The sequence below is a fragment of the Rutidosis leptorrhynchoides genome, chromosome 5, assembly GCF_046630445.1.
Source record: "Rutidosis leptorrhynchoides isolate AG116_Rl617_1_P2 chromosome 5, CSIRO_AGI_Rlap_v1, whole genome shotgun sequence".
NCBI lineage: Eukaryota > Viridiplantae > Streptophyta > Magnoliopsida > Asterales > Asteraceae > Rutidosis > Rutidosis leptorrhynchoides.
Window position 1 is genome coordinate 390284965 of NC_092337.1, and position 15563 is coordinate 390300527.

Consider the following 15563-nt stretch of genomic DNA (forward strand, 5'->3'; position numbering starts at 1 on the left):
CCACCACTCTACTAGTTGACTAACTCCCACTAGCTCGATAACTTCCGTTGGTTACCAAACTCATACCAAGTTTTTGAAACCCTCAACGATCCTAGAAAGCTCAAGTTCTGGGACTTACAAGATTATCCGCCCCGCTTGCATCACTTAAGGACTTCTAATTGATCACCCTCGAAGAAGAACCGCTCCTTTTGTTGAAACAACAACCAAGAACCGAGCAACCGTCGAATGCGTTCTATCTGACACCCTTCGACAATCACATGTAGGTCAGTAAGTCCTCTTTCTATAAGTAAAAAATCAAGTCAATCCAATGGTTAACGGACCTGCTATGAATTTTCTTCTACAACAACTCCTGGAACTCCGAATTTGAAAGTTCAATCATTACTTCGCACAGGATCGCGAAGAACGAGAACTCAGATCCGACACCTGGATCTCTTGAAAAATCTCTCTGCAACGAACCTATCGACCCGACCTCTGACTCCGTAACCTTTCGCGAACACATATCACCATCATAATACAACTACATTGATTTAGTTGCATCATAAAATCGTCAGAATCATAGACCAATCCCGGTGTAATCAAATCCCTCGGATACATAGACATACCCCTTGAGATCACCGCGAAAAACTCAGTCATCCGGTCTCGATACATGTTGCAAGACAAATCCCTAGCCGGTCGTTTAATAAAAAGAAAAACCAAAACTGGTTGTGCAAACCTCGCGATCGCGAGTTTCTTCCCTTTGTTTTTCTCACGATCATGAATCGAACATCAACAACACCTCGTTTATTTTCTTCTTGCTTCCAAATCGCCATTGTGCCTGTAAAACCGAGCCACAGCTCTGATACCACTTATTAGGGATTATAGGACCCAACAAAACAAGTGATTTAAACTAATCACTTACCCACGAATGATAAATGGATAATTAAAGTATAACGATAAACATAAACGACAAGGAATTTAACGTGGTTATATCTCAACTCCAAAATGCGGAGAAGGGTTTACTCTACGGGCGCAAACAAGAGATTTCACTATATTTTTCGTGCACATTGTTATAGGTTACATAGGGTCCTATTTATAGGCAAAAACAAACATGGAAATAACTTAGGGAACAAGCAAGAACAATTCTAGAAACTTCATGTCCGCCCAACTCTCTCGGTCGCGAGCCATCCAATTTGTTCTTTCTCGCGATCGCGAGCTTCCCTCAGCCAGCTCTTTTTTCTTTGTTTAATTCTTCTTCGCACTCAACAGATAACAAGACCTGGCTAAACTGCGTTGGGACTACCTTGACTATTGGGTGTTAAGTAATAAAATGCCTTCTAGGAATTGAAATAGAAGAGTTAGTAATAGTGATCATGCATGTGGTGAACCATTTAATTTTGGTTCGATTTTATTAGTTTTCTTACGATCGTTAGTGAGTAGGTACCTTCAGGACTTTATTGTGTGTGCTATTCACAAAAGCTTCGACTATTATGCTTGCCACATACATACAAAAGATATATAATTACATACTATCATATGCATATGATATGATTTGGTACATTTGTATGAGTTTGTTTGTCAACATGTTATCCTTTAGATATTTTGATTGTTTAGTGATGGTGTTGGTTAACAAACCAAGTTGATTATAACTGATGTAGACTCCTTTACTTTTTGTTAAAAAAACTTATTATTATTGAATAATCAATATGTAGAGCTCGAATTTCACTTCGCAGAGCATTCTAAGAATGTCAAAAGTTTTAGATGATTTTAGGTTCCTAATCTTATGTTAAGCATAGTAGTTAATCAACTACAGTATAAAAGACTCAAAAGTTATGTTACCTTTAGAGTAAAAAGAAGAGTACCACTATGTGACAGTTACGGATGTGATGAAACTTTGATATCAATTATTTTTTTTAGTTACTATAAGATTGACATTCTTCAGCTTAATGGACTAACCAACATTGGTTTGACATTATCGTATATGACTTTTTTTTAGCAGACAACCATCATCATATGGGTGGGAGATCACGGCAGGTTGACTTGCTGTTGCTGCTACTACTGTTGCTGCTCCTAATGCTATTGAATGCTTCTGCTGTTGGTGGTGCGCGGAGACCATTTACAATTTGTCTCACCCAACCTTTATAATATGAGTCATTACATACGAATTTTAATTTGGGTTAAAGTCAAAAACAGGCTACAAACTTACACAAATGTACCGATGTTGCCCACAAACTCATTTCCGTCCTACTGTCGCCTACAAACTTATAAAAAATGTGCTAATATAAATAAAATACTTTTTTAACCGTCAACCAAAATGGTTGATTACGTGGCTTCTAAGTAGTCATGACACGTCGGTGATACATCGAAACAGAACTGAAAGTATATGGGCGACATCGGGACACAACTAAAAGTATATGGGAGACATCGGGACACAACTGAAAGTATATGGGCGACATCGGGACATATGATATGAATAAAAAAAGTTAAATAATTAACTTTACTGGTTCAGCAGGTAACTGGTAACGAAATGTTAACATCAGCACATTTTTTATAAGTTTGTATGCGACAGTAGGACGGAAATGAGTTTGTGGACGACATCGGTACATTTGTGTAAGTTTGTAGCCTATTTTTGGCTTTAACCCTTTTAATTTTAATTCAACTTCCTGAAGCTACCTATTCAGCTATTTTTGTAGTCATGCATTTTTTGCATCATATCTTGGGCAGGCTATATCACATGTGTTCGATAGTTACAATGAGTTGTTTAGCATTACCTACTTTGTTGGTATTCTTGATACTCTTCATTATTAAGTTATATAATGATATGATTTGTATGAAATATAAGAATTTTGGTCAGGCAGTACATGTATGCATGAATAGTATGCTAACTATAAGTGAAACCTACTAGACGATTTGATCTACTAGACGGTTAGATCAACTTTACGATAGTGTAATGCTAACTGTACGCGTAAGATTATCAAATGCATAAAAATGTTAGAACGCAGCGAAGCGCGTTTTGGACTACTTTCTAGTTACTCATATTTGTTGTTTGGGATTTGATACTGTTAGACATATTAGTTTAGAGATATTAGCTTACGCTCTAGTCTAATATGTAAGTTTGGGTCCATTAGGTTTAATTAGATAGTTACTTTGTAATCTATAAATACCGCGTTGCAGTTATTGTCTACTGATGCGACATTGTTTTCCTGTTAATTTTTTTTTCTCGATTCTATTCTTCTTTTTTTTTTTTTTAACTCTATACACTATGTGATTTTTTCAAGTTTTATTAAATTATTCGTATCAATTCAGTAGAGTATTTATATGTTGTATATAGACATATACTTCATTCGTCCAAGAAAAATAACTATTCGATTTGACTTATAAAAGTTTTTTTCTTCATGTTGGACTTAAAATGATTTGTTTGTTTTATACCATATTTGATAAAATTTATATGAATGAGTTACATTTTAAACATGTTTTAATCGATACGAATATCATTAAACGTTATATATCACAAACATAAATAGTTAAAGTCAACGTTGAAAAATAATTATTTTAATTTTTTCAGTTTTTAATTCCTCTTGAGCGTCAAAAAAGGGACAGTTATTTGGGGACGGATTATCTATCTATCTATTACATGCTTATAAAAGGCCAATACCATGATGTCATAAATAATGTTTTCCAAGCCAAAAAAAAAAAAAAAAAAAGAAAACATTTGAGAGGTCATCTTATGATTTAATTTTTTTTTTAATAAAAAACATTAATTTATAAATAAATTAATACAGTAATCAGTTAAAAAAAAGCACGCTTGCTTTGGAACACAACCAATCTCTCCTTGCACGCCTTCTTTTACTTTTTCTCAAGTTTCACAACATCAAGCAGCTTTAATTCAAATTCAAAGTCATCATCTTTATCTTTATATTCTTCATTTCATCAAAAGATATCGGTGCACGTTCTCGTTCTCTTCTCTTGAGTTCTATTTCTCTTCAACTCTAACCAAAATCAATCAATTCCCTAACCCTAAATCTGATTTCAAAACCCTCACAACAACCCACCGCCGCTTGCATCTGTACCGCCACATCTCCGCCATCATCTACGGGCACCACCACTGCGACTGCATCTACAGCTGCCGTCACCTTCAAAACCTTCAGAGAACAAACCACTACCGCTTCCATTTACACCCGCCACCATTTCCGCCACCATTACCGTCAAAATCGAGTTGTTACGTAGCAGTTTATAATTTTTTGACATTTAAGATGAATATGAAGACGTAGTAGCTCTTCATATTTTTCAACACTTTGTTTGATTTGATAATTAAGATTGTGTTTAATTAACAATGTAGCTCTATATAATTATTAGCATATGTATTTGAGATTTGCAATTTAAGTTAGCTTTAATTTTGATTCTGTGCAACATGATTTTGATTTGATGAAACTCATACGTGTTTTGCTATAATTAGGGTTTCAATGGATTTGTTGCTAAAATGGATGGAAGGATGGTTCGTTATTTAATGCTTTTGAGTTTTTGTTTCGTTTAATATTATTAATATTTCGATTTTCTGATGGATGAATCTGATTATCTTTGTTCTGAAGGTTTTGATTTTTCCTTTTCAAGTTGTTTTATGAAATATTGAAAAAGATTTCAAATGGATTATCAAATTAAAACAGGTTTTTTCTGGCTTCTCAACATTGTAGCTTTAGGGTTTGATTTTGTAAGTTTAAGGTTTGTCTTTATAAGTTTAGGCCAGTAATATTGGATATGTACATTGTTCAGGTACCGTGCATTAAGCTGTGCAGTAACAACTTGGAACCAGTTTTCAATCCAGACTGCCCTTAACCTTTTAACTAAAGGTATAATCCTCTTAATGCTTATGTGTTTCTTTGGTTAGTGATGGCTTAAAAAAAAATTGCTCATTTGAATATTTGTTCATATGATGTTAATCTCGATAATCTTTATTGCTCTTTAATGTTTATTTAAGGTAGTGTTGTGTGTTTGTGTATTTTTATACAAATCGGAGATGAAATACTCTAATACTCACTAAGGATTTTTACCATGGCTACTATTTATATTGTGATTTTTATTGTAATTTGAGTCATTGATGTTTGTAGGTCTTGAAAGTGTAGGTATCCTTCGTCAAATAATTAAAGAAAAGAAGTTTTCATTTTTACTTAAAACATGGAACCAGCCGTAAACGATCATTTTTACTTTAATTTATGTTTATATTTGATTGATAATTTAAATCTTTGTAAGAGCGGGCAAATGGGCGGGTAAGATAATGGTTCAAAACGGGTAAATGTTAAAATGGTGTACAGGGGTTCGGATCAGTGTCACCTGAAAGTTATATAACTAATATATACATCTATGTGTCACATATGATTAAAGAAGAAAATTGGGACATCTTTGTTTATCTTTAGTTAAGAGGGTAATTCATTATTATGCTTCAATATGATATATTATAACTAACTGAGGCTTATGGTCTTTTTAAAAAATTAAAGTAAAAATTATCGTTTACGACTGGTTCCCTGTTTGAGAATATGAATGAGAGGTTGCTTGATGCTATATGCGAAAGGCTGAAACCAAGTTTACTCATTGATCACAACTTTAGTCATGATTACCTTAACATGATTACGTCCTTTTGAGTTAAACTCTAAAAATGTCAATTTGGGTTGTAGGGTATTCTAGCCGTAAAAACTTGATTTGATCATTATGTAGTAGTGATAATAGTCGTTTGTAAAATCTCTTAAACTGCTGATTTAAACTGAAATGATGTATTTTATGTGTTATTATGTTAAAAGTGTTTTGATTGTCCATTTTGACTCTTTGACCCGTTTGGCCCTTTTGCGTCAAATTGGTCAATTATCATTTTGAGGATTTGTGGAGTTAGTTTTGTGAGATATGAATTACTCCCTGACCCAATTACCTGGAAATTTTTGACCCATTTTATGAGTATAATGGTGACCATTTTGACCCATTTCAGTAAAATTGAGGATTTGAAGATACAAATATATTTGAAGTTGATATGGAGCTGTGGTAAGTATGTAGGCAGTTTGATAAGCTGTGGAAGAAAGCGAGTCATTATATCAATTAATTTACCAACTCATTGCTTTGTTTGAAGAACTCATCAACATGTATACAAAACCTTGCTGCTTTAAAAATTTTATAACTAATTTTGTTTTTATCTTTTATTTGTTTGTTTAAAACTTTAAACAATATACTCTTTTGTGCATAGATAATGGTAGCTAATATAATCATAATCCAAGATATCAATCCTACACGAGTAAACTTTGGGATAAAGGTTAAATTGTTGTGCACGGAGGTCCAAGATGGACGTTGATATGAAGCAAGCGAAATGGTAGGATCCTTCGAGCAACTATTATGTTATTTTTTTTTTGGGGGATTTTGATTATAGATGATCATTTATATTATTGTTGTGGTTATGAGGATTTTTTTTTGGCAAACATGATTGTAAAAAAATAGAGAAGTGAGATCAAAGTTTATATGTCATTATTATTGGGCTGAATTCAAGATTGTTTGAAAGTAGTACTATAGTCATCATAGACTGGTTATTGAGTATGGTTTATGTGTGTATGTTGGACTTTTTGGTTTATGTGTGTATGTTGGACTTGGAAAGTCTTATTATGATCATTTCTTCAGAAATACCTCTAATTTTTAACAGAAATACCTCTAATTTTTAACAGAAATCCCTCTTATTTTCTATACTTCAAGAACAAGTGGAATGAGTTTAGAGAATTTTATTTTATATACTTCAGAAATACCTCTAATTTTTAACAGAAATACCTCTAATTTTTAACAGAAATCCCTCTTATTTTCTATACTTCAGATTCACTCTAAATGTACATGTTGATTACACATTATGATTAAATAACATTATTCAAATATAACATATCATTCAATAATTTTTCCTTTAAAATCTCGTAAATTCACGGGTCCTTACACTAGTTATATATATATATATATATATATATATATATATATATATATATATATATATATATATATAGTAGGATAGGGAAGTAATCATTCAGGGGGGAAGCAAAATCTTTTTCTTTTTTTTCGTTTTTTGAAAAAACTTTGTTCACGAAAATTATAGATTGGATGAAAATATGAACATTTAATAAAGACACTTTGTGATAAATGTTTTTATTTTGATGGGAAAACACTCGAAAAACTAATATATAACAATTATCGTGTTTTTCGAGTGTATGTTGAGGTTTTAGATATTAGGGTTTAGATATTAAGGTTTATAGGGTTTAGATATTAGGGTTTAGAAATTTAGGGTTTAGGGTTTAGATTTAGGGTTTAGATTTAGGATTTAGATTGAGTTTTTCACACGAACGGTTTAGAGTTTAGGGTTTAGGGTTTAGGTTTTGGTGTTTTGGGTTTATGGAATAAACCCAAAACCCTAAACCCTAAACCCTAAACCCTAAACTCTAAATCGGGCTAAATTTTACTTCACAAAACATGAAAAAACGTTAACATTCTTCACGAACAATATTATCTTGAATGTTATTTTTGTCGATCGTTTTCCCGCCTAAATAATAACATTCATCACGAAGTGTCTTTTCTAAATGTTCATATTTTCGTGTGATCTTGATGCCTGAAAAAAAAATTCCAAAAAAACGAAAAAAAAAAAAATTGCTTCCCCCGATTGGTTATTTTTCCATTGATCATGCCCCTATATATATATATATATATATATATATATATATATATATATATATATATATATATATATATATATATGGTGGTAGGAGCAAGAGGGAAGTAACCAATCGGGGGGAAGCGGGGGGAAGCAAATTTTTTTTTTTCTTCGTTTTTTGAAAAAACTTTTTTCACAAACATTATAAATTGGATGAAAATAAGAACATTTAGAAAAGACACTTCCTGATGAATGTTATTATTTTGGCGGGAAAACGCTCGAAGAAGTAATATATAACAATTATCGTGTTTTTCGAGCGTATGTTGAGGTTGTAGACATTAGGGTTTAGATATTAGGGTTTAGAAATTTAGGGTTTAGGGTTTAGATTTAGAATTTAGATTGAGTTTTTAACACGAACGGTTTAGAGTTTAGGGTTTAGGGTTTGGTGTTTTGAGTTTATGGAATAAACCCAAAACACCAAACCCTAAACCCTAAACCCTAAATCGGGCTAAATTTTACTTCACAAAACATGAAGAAAAAAAACGTTAACATTCTTCACGAACAATATTATCTTGAATGTTATTTTTGTCGATCGTTTTCCCGCCAAAATAATAACATTCATCACGAAGTGTGTTTTCTAAATGTTCTTATTTTATCCAATCTATAATGTTCGTGAACAAAGTTTTTAAAAAAACGAATTTTTTTTTTGCTTCCCCCCGCTACCCCCCGATTGGTTACTTCCCCATTGATCCTGCCTTATATATATATATATATATATATATATATATATATATATATATATATATATATATATATATATATATATATATATATATATATATATATATATATATATATATATATATATATTAGATAATATGGTAATGAGAATGCCATTTCAAGAAATTCAAAATTAGGAGAAGAATATAATTTTTAAGTTAATTCGATATTTACAGAGTTAGTCCCCTCAAAAAATTTGTTTATCCGCTCAGATATAATATTTAAAGTTTTAATTCCGTCCATCATATCCTAAGGCCACTCCCTATCGTAACTAAACTATTCATCCTCTTAACCTTCCACATCAGCGTCACATCAACACCAATATCGTATAACTAACTCATAATTAAACACTCCTTATAATGGCTAAAACAATACTCCTCGTAATATATAACGTACAAGCAATAAAGCATTAAGTACAACAATAAAATGCCACTGGACTCATAATTCCTATAACTAAACTTAAAACTTCCGTTAAATTGATGGTGGATGCGGGTAATTAAAGCGGGTAACTAGCTCGTGCTTATGGTTAGTTACGGGTAATGACGGGTAATGAACGGGTAATGAGCGGGTAATGAACTATAGGGAGTGTTCTATCGTTTCATTGTTTTTGGTAGTGGAAACATTAATCTAGTTTGTTTTGTTGACGATTAATCCATCTCTTCTCACTTTAACTCAAGATTTTTTTTAGCCGGATCTTCTTGAAAGACACTTTATTACGCCATCTGCTTTCTTATATTCTCTACTAGTTTATTTTTTTAAGTGAATTCTTTTGTTACGTAACTTGATTGCACTTTTCCTAGTTAATAAGCAATACTCGCCTTTAAAATTTTCCATGCACATGGGTTCTAACGTGCAAAATAAAATATGAAATTATGTCTGTACGATGGGAGTTTACCTTATACGCAACATTAAATAATCTTACATGGTCAAGATAAGACAACATATGCAAATGATAATAATAATAATAATAATAATAATAATAATAATAATAATAATAATAATAATAATAATAATAATAATAATAATAATAATAATAATAATAATAATAATAATAATAATAATAATAATAATAATAATAATTGTAGTATATTAAAACAACAATAGATCCATTTTGCCGATGGAAAGATCTTCTGAGAGGGTTGTTTTCTACAATACACAATTTTTTGGCAGAAACAATCTTCTATTCGGTATAACCTTAAATCGTATATAGGTATCATGTCCATTTGCCGATAAAACTAATTGTGAACGCTCTTGGCTGGTTTGGTTCAATTTGGTTATTGATAAAATCCAAATACAACCATTTACTGCGTTGTATACGATTCGTTAGACAAACTCCTATAGATTTCCGTTTCATATCCTTTCGTCTCATTACAATTGTCCAGATTAATACTTATACATGTTATAAAATAATGTTTTAAAATAACTGTCCGCTTGCAAATATAACCACTATATATCATTAAACTCTCAAATTTACACTAATTTGTTACTTTCAATCTTTGAGTTAAATAAAATCGGTCAAACTTAGACAATGACATTTATCAACACCATCTTAAATCCAATAAAATTTTCTAAGATGTTTGAGACTAAGGGTATATAAAAAAGGATTGTAAACTTAAAGTCAATCAGAACTTTCTAGTTTTAAAATTGGAGCTAAATAGGCATTAGGAACTGTGGAGGGATGTGTGAAATTGAAGGTGAAACTTCCTGATGGTTGGTCGGAGTTGTTGGATTGTGGTTGAGTAGTTTAGCGTTGAGCTTTGTTGTTATAGTTGCCTTGTTTCGTTTATAGTTGTGTTCATGGCATTGTTCAGTTTTGGTTCGGCTCGATTGTAGATAGCGGTAGCTCAATGTATTATTTTCGAAAGTCTGTTTTCTAGTCTCGAGCCTTAGCATTTGTTTGGATGTATTCTTGTTGGCTTCTTTCATCTTTCAATGAAATTGTCTTAGTTATATGGTATTGGATTTCATATATTTTTCATGAAGAATAACAATATACATATATATATATATATATATACATATATATATATACATATATATACTCTTGCAAAGTGGCTATGTCAAAAGACTCCCTAATAAATTGAGGACAACCCAAAAGCCTCTTAATATCCCCCCGCAGTTGGAGCGGGAGTAGAACGAACACTCAAACTGCATCATTTTTTTTCTTTATTCGTTGCATTAAGTAGACTGATAACCGGCGACATCGTTGCATATTGTTTAGAATTTTTCATTTCCCGTAATGAGATCGCGACATGCATTGCCTAAAGATTGTGCACTTTTCCCCTTTTCCATAATGTCGTCGTGGCTTGCTTTGACGAATGATTGAGTAGTACTTTGATAAACAACTTTGTTAACAATAACAATTTTCTTCAACGCAACAAAAAGAGTTTCTACATATACTCTCTCGTTTTATTCGGGGTTTGAAACCTAGTCAACCTAGGAGGCTCATTCCCATGCCAATTATTCTTATTATTCAAAGTAAGAGGGAAAAAGTAGGGAAACCTTGCCATACTACAAAGATATGGCTAGGTGATTGCACTAGAGGGAGGTTCTGTTGGTTTTGTTTTTTAACAGAAAAATTGATATGGTTACTTTGTGAAGGATGTTATCCCACATCGGTGGGAGGAAGAAGTTGGAGGTGGATGACTTAGTTATAAAAGGAGGTCATGGGCATCATTTCAACTTGCACCAATCAATACACTTTAATTATTTGATTATTTCTTTCTTTCTTACCCTTGTTTGGGAGTTGTTTTAGTTAAATACTTTGGAGAGTGTAGTTGGCTTAAGAGAGTTGTCTATGTCATTGTAACAATTTGTGATATAGTGTATTTCTCTTTTTGGAGGCCCGTGGTTTTTTCTCCTGTTTTGGAGTTTCCACGTTAAATTCTTGTGTTGTGGATTGTTCTTATTTATTTACTGTTATCATTGGGCTGAGTGTTGGGAATTAGTGAGGCCGTAATTTCCCAACAACTGGTATCAGAGTGTCAGGTTTGACGGGGGGTCTCAGTTATAGGAGTCGGAGTATGCTCTGTGGTTGCCACGGGAGTGGATCGTCCACATCAGAAACGAGTTCTATTGATCGTATAGGGTCTCTGGTTTGACAATATTTTTCTGATTTGGAGTAAGTGGAGTCAAGAATTTGTAGTGGACCGGGTGTTGGATTTTCCAATTTAACGGATCCTGTGCGCCACTCCACTACATCTGTCGGCCAGTTGAAACGTGGGCAAAATCTGAGAAAGTGTTGTTCTTAGGATACGGATACGATGTCGAAGTTCAGTCCGATGAGGTTTGATGTAGAGAAATTTGATGGGAGGATCAATTTTGGCTTGTGGCAGGTTCAAGTCAAGGATGTGTTGATTCAGTCCGGTTTACACAAGGCTTTGAAGGGTAAACCCACCCTTGTTCCCGGCAGTGATTCTAGCAAGAAGTTCGATGAAGAAGAATGGGATGATATGGATTTGAGGGCGGCAAGTGCGATTCGTTTGTGTCTTGCAAAGAACGTGCTTGTAAATGTGCACGGGTTATCAACGGCTAAGGAACTTTGGGATAAGTTGGAGCAGTTGTACCAGGGCAAGGGCATCTCAAACCGGTTGTGTCTTAAGGAAAAGTTTCATACTTTGCGTATGGATGGGGGTTCAAAGATTTCAGATCATCTAAGTATTCTTAATGGTATTATTTCAGAACTAGAGGCTATTAGAGTTAAAATGGAAGATGAAGATAAAGCTTTGAGGCTGATATTATATTTGTCATCATCCTATGAGCACATGAAACCTATTTTGATGTATGGTAAAGAAACTCTGAAGTTTGAAGACGTTACTAGCAAGCTCCTATCTGAGGAGAAAAGACTGGAAGGTAACGGGGTCTCGTCATCAGAAAGTACGATACTGTTGTGTTCGGATAGGCGGAAGAGAAACTCCGGAAAGAATCTGGTATGCTGGAGGTGCGGGAAAACTGGGCATGTAAGGAATGACAACAATTTTGGGGTGAGTTTAGTTACACATGTAAGTTAAGTACTGCACAAATTGGAGAGGATGTATGAACATGTGACTATTTTAAAAGTAAGTTGATTGAAGTATAAGTTATGATCGATCAAATAGTCCTTAAACTAGAATGTTAATTTTATAAGGTGCAATTAGAACAAGGGCAAATGACCCGAAAAGGTAACATAAGTTACCCAATTTGACAATCAAGGTAACCCTCAATTTGCACAAGCCCGAAAAGGACTTCAATTTTATTTTTGCGCAAAAAAAGGATTACGTGTTCAAAAAATTTAAAATTGAGGCAATCTTCGTCAAATTCATTAACGATCATTAGAAAAAAATACATGTTTGGTCCCTTAAATTTCTTAAAAATTTAATCCATAATCCTTTCATCATCTTCATCACCATCTTCATCTTCACCCTGATCGGGTCTTAAACGCCGATCATTATCGATGTTAAGAGGTGGATATTACGTGTATATTTGAGGTCTAGAAAGTTATTTCATGAGGTTTTTATAACGAGTAACGATTTGGGACGAGAACGCGAAAACGGGGGTTAAAAACAAGAAAAAATGAAAAAACTGACGCCCAGACGCAAGGAGGCGGCTGGGGGGCGCAAGTAGGCGCCTGAGGGGTGCAAAAAAATCAGTCAGGTGGAAAGCTGACAAAAGGAGGCGGCTGGTTTTTGCGGCTGGGTGCATGTAGGCGCCCGGTGAGAGTAATTTGCGGCTGGAACTATTTTTGGATAGAATTTATGGCCGAATTTGAGGGATTTAATGCTTGAGGGTTACCCTACTTCACCCCTATATAATGGAAACCCTAGGCTACGAATTTATATGATCTCCCATCAGTTCTTAGAGCATCAAACACACAAAAACAAACCATTAATCATCATCAAATCAAGATTCAAGCTAGGTTTCAAGGAGTGTTCTTCATGCAACTTCAAGAAGCAACCATGATCATCATCACCAACATGCTTGGCTAGTTTCTTTCACTTTATTCCTTGCATGAACAATTATTGTATGTTTAGTTTTTCATTTACTTATGCGATTCTTGAATTTGTAATCCTTATGTCTTTTGGTTTATAATTTCATTGAATCTTTTGAATTATCATTTAATGCAAGTTTGAAAGTTATTGATTGTTGCAAGACAAGTGATTGATATTTAACATCTTGTGCTTAATCCATCCTAGTTACAATTTAGTATAGGGATAAAGACAACATGTGTAGGTAGCATTGCTTGTGCCCAAGATAATCATAAATTGGAAAACTAAAGAAGTCTTGTCTATGAGATTTAGTTGATAATTTGATAACATAAGAATTTGTTGAACTAATGCATGCATAATTGGGATTGTCAAGGAATAAAGACTTCCATCAAATTGATTACAACCTTTTCGTTTAGTTCATTGTTTATGCTCTTGAATACTCAAAGTTTACATTTGCCTAGTAATTGTTAATCTAGTTTTTACATTAGTTAATTTTAGTTAATCACAAACAAACCAATCTTGAAATTGCTTGCTAGTTAACCACAACTTCCCATGGAACGAATCCTGCTTACCCTATCTAAAGTAGAGTAATTAGGCTATTTTTGACCGGCCCGTCGACACCGATCAAATTTTGGCGCCGCTGCCGGGGAAGTGTGCGCGTGATTGCAAGCTCTTATTTTATTGCTTTCGTGTTAAATTAGAAAAACCATAAAAATTATAAAACCAATAAAAATCCAAAAATAGTGTTTTGTTTATTTTGTTTTTATCAGTTTTACGCTCGGTGTTCTTGTTTTTGTTGAAGTGCAGGTTAGTGTATGCAAACTCGGAGTTTGGGAGATCAAAATCTTAAGCCTTTAGACCCGGAAATCGAGAAATCTGCAAAAGCTAATCGAAAAGCTACAAGAATCTTAAAGGGTTCGACAGTGGCTTCAGCATCCACTCAACCACAATTAGAGACACATCCGATTGTTTCACCAAACTCTCCTAAATCAGAGTCTGACACTGAAGAGGAAGTTTTTGATCAACGAGACGAGATGGCCGAACGACCAAGAGGAGTAGACACCTACTACCAACCTCGTGATTTTGAGGATCATTCACCCATTGTTTATCCTGCACCGGCAGGAGGAAACAACCGACGATTTGAGGTCCGACCTCACCTCATTTCGATCTTGCCAACTTACCGAGGTATGGCTAATGAGAAACCATATGAACACATCACTGAATTCAATGGGATATGTGCTACTAATCAGGTAAACGGTTTCACTGATGATGAGGTACGTCTTCGATTATTTCCTTATTCACTAAAGGATAAGGCAAAAAGATGGTTTTTCTCCTTGCCCGCCCGGAGTATTAATACTTGGGCGAAAATGAAAAAACGATTTTTAGAAGAATTTTACCCCATAAGTAAAACTTCAGACATGCGTACGCAAATAAAATCTTTTAAACAATTACCGGGTGAATTATTTCATGAAGCGTATGAACGTCTGAAGGAGTTACTTAGGGCATGTCCACACCATGAGATACCCAAGTGGGAATTGGTTAAAGTTTTCTATGATAGTTTATATTCCCAATACAGACAGTTTCTTTTGGCGGCTAGTGGTGGGGCATTCTTAACTCGGTCTAGTGATGATGAATGGACGTTCTTCGAACAGTTAAGCAAGGGTTCAAAAACCCAAGCTTCGGTTGATCGTAAACAACCTAGTACCTCCCGAGTGAATCATGTTTCCTATTTGGGTGGTTCATCTAGGAACTTAGAGCAGGAATTTGATGATTTGAAAATGCTTATATTTAACAACCCAAACCAGGGTCTTGCTTGTAATGTTTCGCAGGTTCAGGAAGTATGTGAGATTTGTGGAGATCCTTCTCACTTTGCATATGGATGTAGAAATAGGATTCCACCGGTAAATCAGCACTATAGTGGAAGAACAAGTTAACGAGGTTCAGGGACGGAGATATGATCCATACTCCAACACGTATAATCCGGGTTGGAGAAATCATCCTAATTTCAGTTGGAGCAATAACAACGCCCTGAATGCTAACCAAGGGAACCAACTTAGACCACAAAACAACTTTCAAAACCAGGGTAACTTTCAGAACCAAGGAAACTACCAAAGAAACTATCAAAATCCTTATCCCAACAACCGAAACCAAAACCAAAACAATTATCAAAACCAAGGCCAAAACCA

General features: G+C 34.0%; 1 long non-coding RNA gene across 3 annotated transcripts; it reads left to right on the top strand.

Annotated features, from left to right (window-relative positions):
* Positions 1 to 3865: 3865 nt before the first annotated feature.
* On the top strand, positions 3866 to 6360 carry LOC139847949 (uncharacterized). 3 transcript variants are annotated; one of them, XR_011759750.1, is made up of 5 exons: positions 3866 to 4471; positions 4566 to 4640; positions 4747 to 4823; positions 5951 to 6101; positions 6203 to 6360. It is a non-coding gene; the product is annotated as an uncharacterized lncRNA (long non-coding RNA). The 3 variants fall into 3 exon arrangements; XR_011759749.1 differs by having other exon boundaries at positions 5951 to 6360; XR_011759751.1 differs by lacking the exon at positions 5951 to 6101.
* Positions 6361 to 15563: the final 9203 nt, after the last annotated feature.